This window comes from Amblyomma mixtum, chromosome 8 (genome assembly GCF_055824585.1).
Source record: "Amblyomma mixtum isolate Tamu chromosome 8, ASM5582458v1, whole genome shotgun sequence".
NCBI lineage: Eukaryota > Metazoa > Arthropoda > Arachnida > Ixodida > Ixodidae > Amblyomma > Amblyomma mixtum.
In genome coordinates, this window is record NC_143019.1 from 114340373 (window position 1) to 114348415 (window position 8043).

Below are 8043 nucleotides of genomic sequence, written 5' to 3' on the forward strand. Positions count from 1 at the left end.
ATAAATGTCCTTTTCTGACAAGTTTGCCAAAACGAACAAAACATACAAATGAAGTGATTGATGCAGGCTGGCTCAAGCACCTTCCATACGGTACTCAGCTAGAAACATTTTAGCTTGTGCACAAATTAGTCGTTAGAAAAACTTATACCAGGGGCATTATTGAACAACTGCTCTGTTTAGTGAACAGCCTTCTTGTGGTGGGTCAAATTTTGCCTTTTACTGAATGTCTTTTGGCACAAGTCACATTGGTAGGGCTTTTTCCCTTATGGGAACTCCTCACGTCGTGATGAAGACGTGGTATTCTCACGTTGAATATCCTTTGTGCGGGACGCCGGACAGCTTTGACCCTCTTCAGACGTATCGCTCAACACATGCTGCCAAATGGAGTGAGTAGGTTTATGGGATGTCCAAGTGAGCACGTTACAAGGTTTTTGAATATAACTCTTCAAGAACGAAGAAATGCCATTCATATATGAACAAGATTTTATTTCAACCTATGCAAGTTTAAGAGCATAGCAAGCTCACTCTCCGTGATCAGGAAAGACTCAGAGCGACTGTCCTTTTCTGACAAGTTTGCCAAAACGGACAAAACATACAAATGAAGTGAATGATGCAGGCTGGCTCAATCACCTTTCAAAGTGTAGTCAGCTAGAATCTTGTTAGCTTGTGCACAAATTGTTAGTTAGAAAAACTTATACCAGGGGCATTATCGAACAACTGCTATGTTCAGTGAAAAGCCTTCTTGTGGTGTTTACATTTTTGCCTCTTACTAAATGTCTTTTGGCACAAGTCACATTGGTAGGGCTTTTTCCCTTATGGGAACTTCTCACGTTGTGATGAAGATGTGGCATTCTGACGTTGAATATCCTTTGTGCGGGACGCCGGAAAGCTTTGATCCTCTTCAGACGTATGGAGTTAGTAGGTTTATGGGATGTCCAAGTGAGCACGTTACAAGGTTTTTAAATGTAACTCCCCGAGAACGAAGGGATGCCATTCATATATGAACATGATTTTATTTCAACCTATGCAAGTTTAAGAGCATAGCAAGCTCACTCTCCGTGATCAGGAAAGACTCAGAGCGACTGTCCTTTTCTGACAAGTTTGCCAAAACGGACAAAACATACGAATGAAGAGAATGATGCAGGCTGGCTCAGGCACCTTTCAAAGGGTATTCAGCTAGAATCTTGTTAGCTTATGCACAAATTGTTAGTTAGAAAAACTTATACCAGGGGCATTATCGAACAACTGCTATGTTCAGTGAAAAGCCTTCTTGTGGTGGGTACATTTTGCCTCTTACTGAACGTCTTTTGGCACAAGTCACATTGGTAGCGCTTTTTGCCCATATGGGAACTTCTCACGTTGTGATGAAGATGTGGTATTCCGACGTTGAATATCCTTTGTGCGGGCCGCCGGACAGCTTTGATCCTCTTCAGACGTATCGCTCAAGACATGCTGCCAAATGGAGTGAGTAGGTTTATGGGATGTCCAAGTGAGCACGTTACAAGGTTTTTAAATGTAACTCCCCGAGAACGAAGGGATGCCACTCATATATGAACATGATTTTATTTCAACCTATGCAAGTTTAAGAGCATAGCAAGCTCACTCTCCGTGATCAGGAAAGACTCGGAGTGACTGTCCTTTTCTGACAAGTTTGCCAAAACGGACAAAACATACAAATGAAGTGAATGATGCAGGCTGGCTCAGGCACCTTTCAAAGGGTAGTCAGCTAGAATCTTGTTAGCTTGTGCACAAATTGTTAGTTAGAAAAACTTATACCAGGGGCATTACTGAACAACTGCTATGTTCAGTGAAAAGCCTTCTTGTGGTGTTTACATTTTTGCCTCTTACTAAATGTCTTTTGGCACAAGTCACATTGGTAGGGCTTTTTCCCTTATGGGAACTTCTCACGACGTGACGAAGACGTGGTATTCTCACGTTGAATATCCTTTGTGCGGGACACCGGACAGCTTTGATCCTCTTCAGACATATCGCTTAAAACATGCTGCCAAATGGAGTGAGTAGGTTTATGGGATGTCCAAGTGAGCACGTTACAAGGTTTTTGAATATAACTCTTCAAGAACGAAGGGATGCCATTCATATATGAACATGATTTTATTTCAACCTACGCAAGTTTAAGAGCATAGCAAGCTCACTCTCCGTGATCAGGAAAGACTTAGAATGTCTGTCCTTTTCTGACAAGTTTGCCAAAACAGAAAAAACATACGAATGAAGTGAATGATGCAGGCTAGAAAAACTTATACCAGGGGCATTATTGAACAACTTTTATGTTTAGTGAAAAGCCTTCTTGTGATGGCTCAAATTTTGCCTCTTACTGAATGTCTTTTGGCACAAGTCACATTGGTAGGGCTTTTTCCCTTATGGGAACTTCTCACGTCGTGACGAAGACGTGGTATTCTCACGTTGCATATCCTTTGTGCGGGACGCTGGACAGCTTTGATCCTCTTCGGACATATCGCTCAAGACATGCTGCCAAATGGAGTGAGTAGGTTTATGGGATGTCCAAGTGAGCACGTTACAAGGTTTTTGAATATAACTCTTCAAGAACGAAGAAATGCCATTCATATATGAACAAGATTTTATTTCAACCTATGCAAGTTTAAGAGCATAGCAAGCTCACTTTCCGTGATCAGGAAAGACTCAGAGCGACTGTCCTTTTCTGACAAGTTTGCCAAAACGGACAAAACATACAAATGAAGTGAATGATGCAGGCTGGCTCAGGCACCTTTCAAAGGGTAGTCAGCTAGAATATTGTTAGCTTGTGCACAAATTGTTAGTTAGAAAAACTTATACCAGGGGCATTATTGAACAACTGCAATGTTTAGTGAAAAGCCTTCTTGTGGTGTTACATTTTGCCTCTTACTAAATGTCTTTTGGCACAAGTCACATTGGTACGGCTTTTTGCCCTTATGGGAACTTCTCACGTCGTGACGAAGACGTGGTATTCTCACGTTGAATATCCTTTGTGCGGGACGCTGGACAGCTTTGATCCTCTTCAGACATATCGCTCAAGACATGCTGCCAAATGGAGTGAGTAGGTTTATGGGATGTCCAAGTGAGCACGTTACAAGGTTTTTGAATTTAACTCTTCAAGAACGAAGGGATGCCATTTGTTGTGTCCCCATATTGCTTTTGTGTGTGTGCGCCCCCTCCTAACGACCACTCGCATTCCCCTCCTAACGACCACTCGCATCCTCCTCCTAACGACCACTCAATCCTCCTCCTAACGACACTTGCCCCTCGTCGCACGCTGTCACCAGATGCCCCCCCACGGTGCGCCCCCCACACCCTCCTCCTGTTCTGGGAAGCCACTCCCTCCCGTGGACGCCTCCGCTCCCTCCTTTCTTCGGGCGGCCAGTTCGGCTCCTGCCTCGGTCGACGCTGGTCGCACCCTCTTCAGCTTTAAATAAACGAAGTCTTAAAGTACCGTGTGCGTCTTTCGCTGCATTCAACACAGCGACCGGACACGACAGTGGCGACGAGAAAGTGGATTCGACCCGCGCTACGCAACGCTATTGACAAGCCATGGCTACGCGAGGGTTTCCCAATCAGATACCAGAGTTCAACGGCTCATCGTGGTCATCGTGGGTTGGACGCCTTCAGTTCTACTTTGAAGCTAACAACATCACAGACCCAGCCTTGAAGAGGGCCAACCTGCTGACGCTGTGCGGGGAGCAGACCTACGATACTGTCTGCGCCCTTATTCAGCCAAGCACTCCAGCGGCAGTGTCTTACGACGACATCGTAAAAGCGCTGCAAAAGCACTACGACCCAAGGCCATCAGAGGTCTACAGCCGGGCTCGCTTCCAACGACGAGATCAACTGGAAGGAGAAACTGTGAGCGCCTACGTAGCCGCGCTCAAGAAGCTCGCTGCCGACTGCAATTTTGGAACGCTGTCGACAACAGCTACCGGGCAGGAGGGAGACGCAGCTTCTTCTGCTAACACCACCATGCTTCCCTTGGACGTGATGTTACGCGACAGATTTGTGTGCGGACTGAGTGACGAGTCACTGCAGCAGCGCCTGTTCGCTGAGAAGGACCTCACATTCAGCAAAGCTTACGACATCGCCGTTCGAGCGGAGAGCGCCGGTCACCAGCAGAGAGGGATTCGCCGGAACACCGAGCCGGTACACCAGACAAGCAACCAGGTGCGCAAGCCTTCTGTTGTTGTAAAATCGGTCAAAAAGGCACAACGCTGCTGGCGGTGTGACGACCAACACAACCCCCAGGGATGTCGATTCCAGTCAGCCACGTGTAATTTTTGCCACAAGCGAGGGCATATCGAAAGAGCATGCATTACGAAACGGAGACTTGCCAAGATAAAGTCACCTTCCCAGCCTAATCACAGCGTCAACGCCTCAGAGAATACGCCGCTATCTGATCTCCATGGAACAACATCAGCAACACCATCTGTGTTGTACGACCTGAACACCATGAATCTCGGCACGCGACCGAAGATTTTTACAAAAGTAAGCGTACATCACCAGCTGATTAAGTTCGAGGTGGACTCCGGCGCAGCCTGTACTCTGATCAGTGAGGACACGTTCCGAACTTCATGGCCATCTGACGCACCCGCCCTGCAACAAGACGACACGCACCTGCGAACGTGGTCAGGACAGAATCTGCCACTATTGGGCTCTGCCAACGTGCAGGTTAACTACAACGGCCAGACCCATACGCTACCTCTGCTTGTTGTGAAGGGCACAGGATCAAGCCTTCTAGGGAGAAATTGGTTTTCTCCACTAGGCGTGATGATATGCGGCATACACCAGACGCCGAGCCAGAACATGGTTGAGCAACTGCAAGAGAAATACGAAAGAGTATTCTCGGAAGAGATTCCAGGAAACGAAGGGCCCCCGGTCACACTGGAGTTGTTGGACAACGCGCAACCCAAATTTCTGAAGGCCAGGCCGGTGCCGTTTGCTCTCCGAGATTCAGTTGAAAAAGAGTTGGACAAACTGGAGCAGCAAGGTGTCATCGAGCCGACGCAGCATTCCATCAAACTCTCAGCGTACGACTACGCTCTGGTCTACCGCAATGGGAGTAAACATCAAAACGCCGATGCGCTAAGCCGTCTGCCACTAGACGCAACTGTTGACGAACCATTTCCACCAGGAGACGTTCTGATGTTCGAAGCACTGCCAGAACCTCCGCTTACAGCAGGCACAGTTGCAGCATCTACGCAGAAGTGCGCAGCTCTCCGGCTAGTTTACACAGCTGTTCAACAAGGCAACGTGCATAAACTCAAAGGGGACAACTTCGACGCTTACCGCAGGCGAGCTACAGAGTTGAGCACCCATCGCGGCTGCATCATGTTTGGGTCCCGAGTTGTGATGCCGAGAGAACTACGCGCACAAGCTATGTCTCTCATCCACGCCGGACATCGGGGCATCGTTGCAATGAAAAAGTGTGCCAGAAGCTACATGTGGTGGCCTGGCATTGACAACGACATCGAAACAGTGGTGCGAGAATGCAAGCCTTGCCAGAGCAGCCGGAGCGCCCCGCCGAAAGCTCCTGTCCCAGAATGGGAAAAGCCAGACACACCATGGCACACACTGCACATTGATTTTGCAGGACCAATTGAGGGCTGCACTTTCCTTGTGGTCGTAGATGCCTACACAAAGTGGCTTGAGATAAGGCAAATGGGACAGACGACTTCGGCAGCAGTCATTGACAACCTCCGATCACTATTTGCAACGTTCGGCCTGCCGCGCAAGGTAGTGTCGGACAACGGAACACCGTTTGTGTCTGCGGAGATCCTCAAGTTTTATCGTGACAACGGGATCTCATCAGTTACATCGGCCCCCTACCACCCAGCGACAAACGGACAAGCCGAGCGCTACGTAGCCGAGCTAAAACGCGCCCTTGAAAGAGATCAGACAGGCTCGCTGCAGCGCCGCCTTGCGCGCTTTCTCTTCAAGCAGCACACGACGGTTCAGAGCACAACAGGCGAGACCCCCTCGAAAATGATGTTCGAGCGTGAAATGCGAACCCAGCTCACAGCCATCCTCCCCGAGCCAAAGGCAGAGACGTTCCGGGAAGAAAAAGCAATTCCGCGCTGCGGCACGCTTAATGAGGGGCAGCGCGTCCTCGCCCGACAGTTTCTGAAAAAGCCACGCTGGGAGGAAGCTACAATTGTCAGACGCATAGGCCTGCGCTCTTGGCTCGTCAACATACATGGCACAGTAGCACGCCGACATCTCAACCAGCTGCGTAGATTTACGACGCCGTCTGAGAGCTGTCCGCCAGCGGAGAGAACACGTGCACCATTTTCCCACATAGCCTGGCACCTCTTCCCGGAAGAAGAGACTTTGCCCAGGACAGACCTAGGAGACACAGCGAACAACAGCCAGCCTACAAGTGTTTCTCCCCCGAGCGCACAAAGCCAGCGCGCCTCCACGCGTGAGCGCCGACCCCCTGCACGATACCAGGCAACTTTCTAAGGGGGAAGGAAGTGTTGTGTCCCCATATTGCTTTTGTGTGTGTGCGCCCCCTCCTAACGACCACTCGCATTCCCCTCCTAACGACCACTCGCATCCTCCTCCTAACGACCACTCAATCCTCCTCCTAACGACACTTGCCCCTCGTCGCACGCTGTCACCAGATGCCCCCCCACGGTGCGCCCCCCACACCCTCCTCCTGTTCTGAGAAGCCACTCCCTCCCGTGGACGCCTCCGCTCCCTCCTTTCTTCGGGCGGCCAGTTCGGCTCCTGCCTCGGTCTACGCTGGTCGCACCCTCTTCAGCTTTAAATAAACGAAGTCTTAAAGTACCGTGTGCGTCTTTCGCTGCATTCTACACAGCGACCGGACACGACACCATTCATATCTGAACATGATTTTATTTCAATCAATGCAAGTTTACGAGCATAGCAGGCTCACCCTCCGTGATCAGGAAAGACTCACAGCGACTGTCTGTGTATTCTAAGGGAACAATAAATGTCCTTTTCTGACAAGTTTGCCAAAACGAACAAAACATACAAATGAAGTGATTGATGCAGGCTAGCTCAAGCACCTTCCATACGGTACTCAGCTAGAAACTTTTTAGCTTGTGCACAAATTAGTCGTTAGAAAAACTTATACCAGGGGCATTATTGAACAACTGCTCTGTTTAGTGAAAAGCCTTCTTGTGATGGCTCAAATTTTGCCTCTTACTGAATGTCTTTTGGCACAAGTCACATTGGTAGGGCTTTTTGCGCTTATGGGAACTTCTCACATCGTGATGAAAACGTGGCATTCTCAAGTTGAATATCCTTTGTGCGGGACGCCGGACAGCTTTGATCCTCTTCAGACATATCGCTCAAGACATGCTGCCAAATGGAGTGAGTAGGTTTATGGGATGTCCAAGTGAGCACGTTACAAGGTTTTTGAATATAACTCTTCAAGAACGAAGAAATGCCATTCATATATGAACAAGATTTTATTTCAACCTATGCAAGTTTAAGAGCATAGCAAGCTCACTTTCCGTGATCAGGAAAGACTCAGAGCGACTGTCCTTTTCTGACAAGTTTGCCAAAACGGACAAAACATACAAATGAAGTGAATGATGCAGGCTGGCTCAGGCACCTTTCAAAGGGTAGTCAGCTAGAATCTTGTTAGCTTGTGCACAAATTGTTAGTCAGAAAAACTTATACCAGGGACATTATTGAACAACTGCTATGTTTAGTGAAAAGCCTTCTTGTGGTGTTTACATTTTGCCTCTTACTAAATGTCTTTTGGCACAAGTCACATTGGTAGGGCTTTTTCCCTTATGGGAACTCCTCACGTTGTGATGAAGACGTGGTATTCTCAAGTTGAATATCCTTTGTGCGGGACGCCGGACAGCTTTGATCCTCTTCAGACGTATCGCTCAAGACATGCTGCCAAATGGAGTGAGTAGGTTTATGGGATGTCCAAGTGAGCATGTTACCAGGTTTTTGAATATAACTCTTCAAGAACGAAGGGATGCCATTCATATATGAACATGATTTTATTTCAACCTATGCAAGTTTAAGAGCATAGCAAGCTCACTCTCCGTGATCAGGAAA